The sequence below is a fragment of the Equus caballus genome, chromosome 5, assembly GCF_041296265.1.
Source record: "Equus caballus isolate H_3958 breed thoroughbred chromosome 5, TB-T2T, whole genome shotgun sequence".
Classification (NCBI taxonomy): Eukaryota; Metazoa; Chordata; class Mammalia; order Perissodactyla; family Equidae; genus Equus; species Equus caballus.
In genome coordinates, this window is record NC_091688.1 from 84,880,294 (window position 1) to 84,890,675 (window position 10,382).

At 42.6% G+C, this 10,382-nt stretch overlaps 1 pseudogene; it reads right to left on the reverse strand.

Moving 5' to 3' along the window:
* Nucleotides 1-3,008: 3,008 nt before the first annotated feature.
* Nucleotides 3,009-3,572, reverse strand: LOC100064981 (large ribosomal subunit protein uL6 pseudogene; annotated as a pseudogene).
* Nucleotides 3,573-10,382: the final 6,810 nt, after the last annotated feature.

The following is a 10,382-nucleotide window of genomic DNA, read 5'->3' on the forward strand; positions in this document are numbered from 1 at the left end:
ACTTAAAAAAAGGGTTCCCATGTCTAAGGTTATACTGTGGACTTTAAGAGGAGATAAAGGGAATGGCAGTCACGCCCAGCTTTAAAAGGCTCCCAGGCCATTCAGTGTCCTAGAGAAGATCCGACCTCTGGACCCCAGGCTTCCTGCAGATCAATGTGAGAGCCAGGATCCCACCCACAGCCAGAGAAACTTCACAGCTTCTCTGTGGTTGTTTGGAATTTCCCCGAGAAAGCAAACAAGGCTAAATATAGGCTTTCACCTTGAAATGCCATAAAGGTAATAAAATCAGGGCATGGTGGGTTATGATAGGTTGATTTGCAATGCTCCCATGCCACATTTTATGTGAGTTTCCAAGCAACAGAGCTTATTGAAACTAGAGACGTAGGGAAGTGAGTGATGAGCCCAGAGGGTTGGGCCATGGAGGTGCCAAGAGATTTGCTTGTCCCATCTCCCTAACCTGGCCCCCTGCCCACCATCCTGCCTCTCCACCCCACCCCACTCAGAACCTGGTGAAGTCCACAGCACATGGTGGCTGTTCAGTCATTTCTCATGTTTTTGCCTTCTTTGATACCTGGTCATAAGTCATAGCTGTCTGTCTTGATTTATCTAGAACCATCCAATGTTAGTAGGAAAATAGGTTCCATCCTAATTTCCTTTGAGATTTGTTAGTTAGGTAAATGAAGCAGCTCAGTATTTGGGGAAGTCGTAAGGCATTATCCAACTTTTGGGGCTCAACTCTCCCTGTTGCACATAGCCTGTAGGCCTTAATAGAATCTCTGGTTCCTGCCTTGGATTTCAAAACATTAGCGTTTAATTAAAACTACTTGAATTAAAATTCATCAACTGAGTTTTCTTTCTCAACTCATTTTAACACATAATGCTTTTTACTTCTTGTTGCTATTCAATGAAATATATATTAAATAAAAGAAAGAAAATTCTGAAACTTCTCCAGTCTGGGTTAACAATTAACGTGGTACGTAGGTGCCTATCAATATAATTGTTTGTATTAACATTATAAAAACGCACAACTTCATACAAATGGGCTAAGGAAAGCAAAATCTATGTAAAGACTGCCTAACAAGAAACGAATCCACAGCCCAGAAGGCCCCACAATGATAAAGTCAAATGCTGAATATATGAAGATTTATATGACACGTTATCACAATATTATGACAAATTGTATTACTAAGTCAGTCATGGGACATCAGTTCAGGGTCAGAAGGAAGTTGGGCCATGGACAAATCCAGCCTTCCCGCCTGCGCAGTCCACAGAAACCCTACAGGGGCTGGGTGGTGAGTGCCTACTGGAAGTTAAGATTAGGACCTGAGCAAATGTTGACGGAATAAGACCTTGGTAACAATTTTCTGTTTCTAAAACTTGTTCAAGTTTTCTATAATCATCTATATAATTCTACTATTATAAATTTTGCCCATTGAAGAAATCATTTTGTGATATTACTGAAACGGACATCGTCTGAGAGATTTTCGGAGAACTAAAATTCCAAAAATGTATTTCAGGGAGGAGTCTGATGTGTTTAGCATTCTACCGCATGCTCAGGGACACATCTAGCCGTCTCTAGGGAGAGGAAGCACCCCATACTCACATGCGGCAGGAATACTCAGGCTGGGGCTCCGTGCTTCTGCGGTCCAAATGGAACCAGCCATAGAAGCCCCAACACCTCACTCTGACTCTGGTTTAACTCTTATCTCCTCCCCTCAATTTGTCATCTTGTTAGTTCTTCCAATTTAGTAACTCCATTCCAGCTGATGGGCTTCCTTCTTCCATATCCTCTGTCTGTTTTGTCCCCTATTCTTTCATCTGGTGCTTGTTTCAAACAACAAAAGTGGTAACTGGCCTCTCCCGCTCAGCCCAGGATCTCTCCTTCAATATATCCCTAGGGACACAGCTGCAGGGGGCTGCTGGCCCTGCTCCATGAGGCCCACCGCAGTGGATCAGGGAGACAGCCAGTTTCTGATTTTCTTTAAAGACTTTATTTTTTTAGAGTAGTTTCAGGCTCACAGCAAGATTTATAGGACAGTAGAGATTTCCCATATACCTTTCTGCCCCCATGTATGCATAGCCTCCCCCATTGTCAACATCGTCCACCAGAGAGTTGTGTTTGTTACAACTGATGACTGTACATTGACACATCAGAATCACTCAAAGTCCACAGTTTCCGTTAGGGTTCACTCTCGGTATTGTACATTCTGTGGGTTTGGACAAATGCATAATGACATGTATCGTACAGTGTTTTCACTCCCCTAAAAATCCTCTGTGATCCACCTATTCATCCTTCTCCCCTCACGAACCCCTGCCAAGTACCATATCCATAGTTTTGCCTTTTCCAGAATGTCACATAGTTGGAATCATATAATATGTAGCCTTTTCAGATTGGCTTCTTTCACTTAGTAATATGCGTTTAAGTTTCCTCCACGTCTTTTCATGGCTTGAGAGCTCATTTCTTTTTAGTGCTGAATAGTATTCTATCATCTGGATGTACCACAGTTTGTTGATCCATTCACCTACTGAAGGACAGCTTGGTTGCTTCCAAGTTTTGGCAATTATGAGAAAAGCTGCCATAACCATTTATGTGCAGGTTTTTTTGTGGATGTAAGTTTTCAATACCTTTGGGTAAATACCAAGGAGCACGATTGCTGGCTCATGTGGTAAGAGTATGTTTAGTTTTGTAAGAAATCGCCAAACTGTCTTCCAAAGTGACTGTACATTTTGCATTCCCACCAATGATGAATGAGAGTTCCTGTTGCTCCACATCCTCACCAGCATTCAGTGTTGTCAGTGTTGTGAATTTTTGCCATTCTAATAGGTGTGTAGTGGTATCTCATTGTTTTAATTTGCATTTCCCTGATGACATATGATGTGGAACGTCTTTTCATACGATTTTTTTTTTCAATAGATGGCTTTTACTACATCTTTAAAATATCACAAATAGGTCTTAGGAATCATCCAGCATCTTGTTCCTATAGCTGGACGGCTTAGAACTTATCAGCCTACTGAACTGTTCTTTTTTCATGCTGATAGATACCATCCAAAAATTTTCTGACATCCTTGTTTTTAACTGTTGTGGCTTGCTGAATCAAAGCAACTGAATTTGATATAAGTTCAATGTCATTTCCTTCAAGAATTAACTCATCTTTCTGGGCTTGAGATGCTCAACAAGCAACACCTGGCCTCATCCAAATCCTGTGGATGTATTTTTCACCAAAGAAATTTTGGATTTCAGCAAGATACCCATTCTCCTAAATAATGACATTCATGGCGAAGTGAGCAGACGCAGAACTCATCTTGGATCAGAAGCCCGGTGTAACACCCTGGATCTGTTCTGTACATGATACAGGGAGTGCTGGTACCAGTTCCTTTCAATTTTCCCACCATTTCTCAACGAAGTGGAGCCTCTTCTTTTTCTTTCCACAGAGACTGAGTTCTACATTGATGTGATTGAAGTCCTTCTGCCGGGTTCTTCTGCAGCACTTCACAATAACTGAGTGTCCCTTCTGGGTGATGTCAACATTTTCTGGAATGTCAACAGTTTGATTGCTGAGAATGGTCTTCATTGTCAGAGCAGATGCAGCAAAGAGCTTATATGCTTATTTGCCATCGGTATATCTTCTTTGGTGAGGTGTCTGTTAAGGTCTTTGGCCCATTTTTAATTGGGCTGTTCGTTTTCTTATTGTTGGATTTTAAAAGTTCTTTGTATATTTTGGATCACAGTCTTTTAACAGATGTGCTTTTTGCAAATATATGCTCCCAGTCTCTGGGTTCTCCTCTCAGTCTCTTGACATTGTCTTTCACAGAGCAGAAGTTTTTAATTTACTGAAGTCCAGCTTATTAATTACTTCTTTCCTGGACTGTGCCTTTGGTTTGTATCTAAAAGTCATTGCCATACCCAAGGTTGTCTAGATTTTCTCATATGTTATCTTTTGGGAGTTTTATAGTTTTCTGTTTTACACTTAGGTCTATGATCCATTTTAATTTTTGTGAAGGGGGTAAGGTTTGTGTCTAGATTAGTTTCCAGGTAGTGAAAATACCTTATAAAGACAAAATAATCCAAATTCCTCCCTCCCTTCCCTGTGTCTTTGCTGTCATTCATTTTACTTATATATAAGCATATATATGTACATATATATACACACATAAGATATATACATAAGTGTATATAATCAAATATATTCTTGCTATTATTATTTGGAACAAACTGTTACCTGTTAGATCAACTAAGAATAAGAAAAATAAAAGTTTTTATTTCTTCACTATTTTGTCTTCAGTGTTCTTCCTTTCTTTATGTAGAGTTTCTGACCTATACTATTTTCCTTCTCTCTAAAGAACTTCTCTCAACGTTTCTTGCAAGGCAGGTCTCTTGGCAACACATTCCCTCAATTTTTGTTTATCTCAGAAAAATCTTTATTTCTCCTTTAGTTTTGAAGGATGATTTTGTGGGGCACAGAGTTGTAGGATGGTGGGTTTATTTCTTTCAAGACTATAACATTTTGCTCCACTCTCTTCCTTCTTGCATGATTTCTGAGAAAAAGCAAAATATAATTCTTATCTTTGTTCTTCTGTAGGTGAGATCTTTTTTCCTACGACTTCTTTCAGGATTTTTCCTTCATCTTTGATTTTCTGTCAGTTGAAAATGATATGCCTGGGTGTAGGGTTTTATTTATTTATTTTTTTTGCATTTACCCTGCTTAGTGTTCTCTGAGTTTCTTGGCTCTGCGGTTCAGTGTCTGACATTAACTTGGGAAGTTCTCAGTCATTATTGTTTCAAATGTTTCTTCTGTCCCTTTCCCAATTTCTTCTCCTTCTGGTATTCCCATTACATGTATGTCACACCTTTTGTAGTTGTCCCACAGTCCTTGGGTGTTCTCTACTTTTTTTCAGTCTTTGTTTTTTGTTTTTCAGTTTTGGAAGTTTCTACTGAGATATCCTCAAGCTCAGAGATTCTTTCCTCAGCTGTATCCAGTCTACTAATAAGCCCTTCAAAGGCATCCTTCATTTCAGTTATAGTGCTTTTGATATCTAGTATTTCTTTTTGGTTCTTTCTTACGATTTCCATCTCTCTGCTTACATTGCCCATCTGTTCTTGCATAGTGTGTCCTCTACCCATTACAGCCCTTAGCATATTAATCATAGTTGTTTTAAATTCCTGGTCTGATAATTCCAACATTTCTGCCATGTCTGATTCTGAGGTTTGCTCTGTCTCTTCAAAAACAATTTTGTTTACGTTTTAGTATGCCTTGTAATTTTTTCTTGATAACAGGACATGGTGTACCAGGCAAAAGAAACTTCTGTAAACAGGCCTTTATAACGTGGTGGTGAGGTGTGGGGAGAGAGGGAGAGTTCTGTAGTCCTATAATTAGATCTCAGTTTCTTAGTGAGACTATGCCTCTGGACTTTGAAACTGACAAGTATTTCTCAGGGTTTTTTTCTCCCCACTTCGGTGGGACAGGATGGGCTGGAGTTGGGTATTTCCCTTCCCCCAGGCCAGTTAGGCTCTGATAATACCTCAGCAGGTTGTTATCTGGTTAACTAGTTTCCCTGAGAGCAGGCCTTGTTAAGAACAGAGTGCTCTGGTATATTTCAAATGGCTCCTTTTCCCCTCCCCCTCGGAAGCCCAAGGGGATTCTGCTCAGATATTTACTGTGAGAACTCCACCAAGTTCTTGGAGGTAAAACTCACATAAGTTTGGGGCCCTCCCTAAGACTTGGTCCCCCTGCAGTTTTTAACTTTCAGACTTGTCCACATTGAGTCTTCTTTAATTCATTAATCACAGTGCAGGTTTTCCTCCCCCTGCACTGGTTCCCACAGCAGTATCCACTGAAGACTGCTCAGGTAAGTTGTATTTGCCTTATTTGACTCCCTGTACTTGCCTGTCTGTCTCTCCAATTTTAGGGGCAGGAGTTTGCTCTCTGTCCCCTCCTCTCTTACGAATCCAAGAAAAGTTGTTTATTTTTTAATCCATTCAGTTTTTTAGTTGTGGTTAGGACCACGTGGCGATTTCCAAGCTCCTTAGATGTGGAAGTGGAAGCTACACTCCTGAGTTTCTTGCCTGGCTGGAGGCATTTATGAATCTCCAGGTTTCCTGGGTCCCAAGTGAGACGTAGCATGTGTTGTAAGTGGTTCCACCTAACCAGCCAGGCCCAGGAACAGCCCTCACATGCGGGAGAGTGTTCCCTCCTCGGAAAATATGATGCGGTCCTGCCTGAGACAAGACCTATGTACATACAGTGTGGTCCAGACAATGAATGCTCGCCTGACCAGTCGCCAGTCCTATGAGCCTTGATAAAGAAACTCATGTTCCCAGAAAATTCCCAAGCTTTGTCATTTATATCCTCCTTTACTGCATAGGTCCTTTTAATCTTAATCCTTTTAAGATTTCACTGCTTGTAGGCTTCTTGGATGACATAGCAACCTATTGATTGGACACATGATCCCTGTTCAGATGCCTCCTCTGTTGTCATGAACGTGCTGACAGAGAATGTGGGCCCAATATCACTGCATATTCTTATTCTATTTTTTTCAAGAAAAAATGGAAAATTGATTATTTATTATTGTAGTAAAATATACATAACATAAAATGTACCATTCTAACCATTTAAGTGTACAGTTTAGTGGCATTAAGTACATTCACCTTGTTGTGCAATCATCACCACCATCCATCTCCAGAACTTTTTCATCCTCCCAAACTGAAACTCCAGACCCATTGAACGCCAGCTCCTCCTTCCTCCCTCTGCCCAGCTCCTGGTAACTGTTACTGAGCCCTAAAGGACCGGTGAACCGCAAGTGGGTCCTGTTTCCCAGAGCTGCTCGCGCCAGTAGAAGGAGACCGGGTTCAGAGCAGCAGAGCGCAAACTTTATTCGTTGATCAATGAATGGAGGAGGCAGAGCTCATGCTCTAAAAACACCGTCTCCTCCAAGGGAAGGTGAGCAAGGTTCTTATGAGATGTAAAGAGGAGGGGTCTCCATGTCATCGCTTGGGGCGGGGGCATTTGGGGCATGTACAGAGCTTCCCTTTGTGCACATGTGAAAGCTCCTTTTGCGCACAGCACCCCCTCACCATCTTGGGCCTTCCTGGTTTGGCCCAGTTATGCAGTTTGGCCATCTGGCAATGTTCTGCTTTGGCTCCTATAAGCAAGCACAGCTGAAAGCCTTAGACATGGAAAATGTTTTAGGGACTTCTCTGGGTGACATAACCACTATTCTACTTTCTGTCTCTATGAATTTACTACTCTAAGCACCTCATATAGGTGGATCATACCATATTTGGCCTTTTGTGACCAGCTTATTTCACTCAGCATAATGTCTTCCAGGTTCATCCATGTTGTAGCATGTGTCAGAATTTCCTTCCTTTTTAAGGCTGAATAATATTCCACTATATGTATGTAACACCCTCATCCCTTTATCTCTCATTGGACATTTGAGTTGCATCTACCTTTTGGCTGTTGTGAATAATGCTCTAGGAACATGGGTGTACACATATCTGTTTGAGTTCTTGCTTTCAGTTATTTTGGGTATATACCCAGAACTGGTGTTACTGGATCATATGGTAGTTCTATTTTAAATTTTTCTGAGGAATTATCATGCTGTTTACCTCAATGGCATTTTTATTATCCCATTTTACGTTCCCTCAGCAGTGTATAAGGGCTCCAATTTCTCCACATCCAAACCAACAGTTGTTCTTTTCTTTTCTTTGATAATAGCTATCCTAAGGAGTGAAGTGGTATCTCATTGTGGTTTTCATTTGCATTTCCCTTATGATTAGTGATTTTGTGCATCTTGTCATGTGCTTTTTGGCCATTTGCATATCTTCTTTGGAAAAATATCTATTCATGTCTTTAGCCCATTTTATGATTGGGTTGTTTATTTTCCAGTTGGGTCAGAAATATGATTTTGGGGCCGGCCCTGTGGTCAAATGCTTAAGTTTGCGTGCTCAGCTTCAGCAGCCTGGGGTTTGCCAGTTCGGATCTTGGGTGCGGACCTACACACTGCTCATCGAGTCATGCTGTGGAGGCATCCCACACAGAAGAACTAGAATGACTTCCAACTTGGCTATACAACCATGTACTGGGACTTTAGGGAGGGAAAAAAAAGAAATATGATTTTTTTAATGGTCTTAACCAAATGTTAAATATTGGTTACTAGATAGACATTGTTAAGAATGCTATGAAAAAAAAAATGTGGAGGTGAAACAAATCCCGTCAGTGGGGTGGCTCCAGCCCAAGTGCTCCAGTTCACCGTCTCTGCCTGGATGGCACAGGTTGTTCTAAGGGTGTTGACCAGAAAACAAAGCATGATGGGAAGGAACAAATGAAGGGCATTCACTGTTGAACACACGTAGTGCTTTCCAAAGTCCCATTTTCTTCCCTTTTATTACCAAAGCCAAAATCCATCGGCCTTACCTGTATTCACTGTAGCAATGAAAGCAAAGTACACATTTGACTTTATCTAAGGGAGGGAGGGCCTCACCTGGTGAGGAGGCAGAGGAAACTTCCCATTGACGGAACGTGAGTCAGTAAAGACCTTTGTCCCACTGTACAAGTTTTCACCGAAGAATATTCCTTTGTAAGACTCTTTTGACTCACTCAGTTGACAGGAGGAGAAAATGGCAGTGACATTGATATGAAAGTATATTAACTAGTAACTCAAGGAGACAGTGACTGACCCCCGTGCTGATCTCTTCCAGCACTGCTAGGATAGGTGCTCAGGCGGGCTCAGTGGAAACGTCCTGGACTATCTTGCTTTGTGACCTTGTGCTCTGAGCTCTGTTTCTTCCCTTATAAAATGGGCTGAATACCTCCCTGGAGGGGCTTTTTGAAGGAGTAAAATTTTTTTTTTTTAAAGTGGAAGTGCTTTTTAATGTAATGTTATGCGGCACTCACTTTTGAACTCTCATTTCTCTGGGTCCTCCTAGTCCTGGGGACAAGCGTGGGAGTGGGTGATGCATGCAGTGGTGTTGATCTGGGCCTCCCTGAGTGCAATAACTGAAGCACCGAGCCCCCTGGACTTTGCCCTTTCAAGGGGATTTTTTCTGCTGTAATCATTACTCTTTGACCCTTCCCCTTGGCAGCCTGCGGTCCTCCTCCTGGCTTCCTTGGAGGCCACAGTCATGCTTCTCCAGAACATCCCTGGCAAAGGCACTGCTGCAGTGCACCAGGGTGGCCCTGTCCCGTGCACCCCACACCGCGGCAAGCTCAGGACTTGCTCCTGAGTCTCCTGTCCACACTCCCTCGGGGCTGAGAGATATCCCCCAACAAGAGAACATGGTTCTCTATGCTAAAGTCTCTGAAACTTAGACAAATTTAAACAGGCTCTTTAAAGGAGGAAAACGATCTCACAGACCCTGAGAATACAGCTGAGGACCTCCAGGAATCTTTGGATTCCAGTTGGGGAGCAGTGTTCTAGGATACCCAGCGATGAGAAACAGGAGGGCGTATGACAGACAGAGCCATGGCCTTTACACACCCTAGACCCTCTCCTTGCTAGCTGTGTCACCTTGGGCAAGTTTATCAGCGTCTTGAGGTTCAATATCCTCTTCCATAAAATTAGGGTAATAATACCCATCTTATCAACATGATGAGAGGGCTAAATGAGATATCAAATAAGGTGACTGACATTTCGGGGGAGCTTAACAAAACTAATTCTTCAACAGCTTGGAGGTGGAGAAAAGTGCCAAGGACAAGGCCATGAAGAATTTGTCTGGTGCCAGCCACAGGGGTGAAGGTGAGGTGAAGCCACACATTCTTCATCTCCAAGGAGCCAGGGTCCAGGAAGAGTCCAAGACCGGGCATCCTCATGCCACCCAGTGAGTTCCCTGTCCTTAGTGGGTGGTTTCCTGAGATGTGGGAGGGTTGTGTCCCCTAAAGTCAGTGTCACACAGGCCCACCCTCTGTCCTTCTTCATCACGTCTCCCTAGAGGCTTGGGGGGCTGCCTGAGAGCTGACTTATTCCCGAATGGGTAGGAAGAGTGGGCTCCTCATTGTGCCTTTCAATACAAACAGCCATAGCTACCATTATTCAGCGCCAGCCTGTGGAGAAAATTGTATAACTGTGCAGATTAGGGCCATGACAAATTCACGGTTTTCAAAATCCATTAACCCTTAATGATCCTTTTGTCGTGGGTCAGCTCCTTCTCCTGTTTCCCTCAGCTGCTCTTCCAAACCTTAACCCTTCTCCACAAATCCCCTCACTTACCTCTGTCCTCGCCCCCTCTGCACGTGTGGTGCCCTCCACTTTGAGGAAACCCAGTCTGCCAGGTATCGACTTTCCCATTCTCACTCTGCATCTTCAGAGTTGTCTCTGGCACCAATCCTTCCCTCCTCCCCTCCAGCCTGAGAGATGAGAGACATTTCCTTCTATCCAAGGACAAT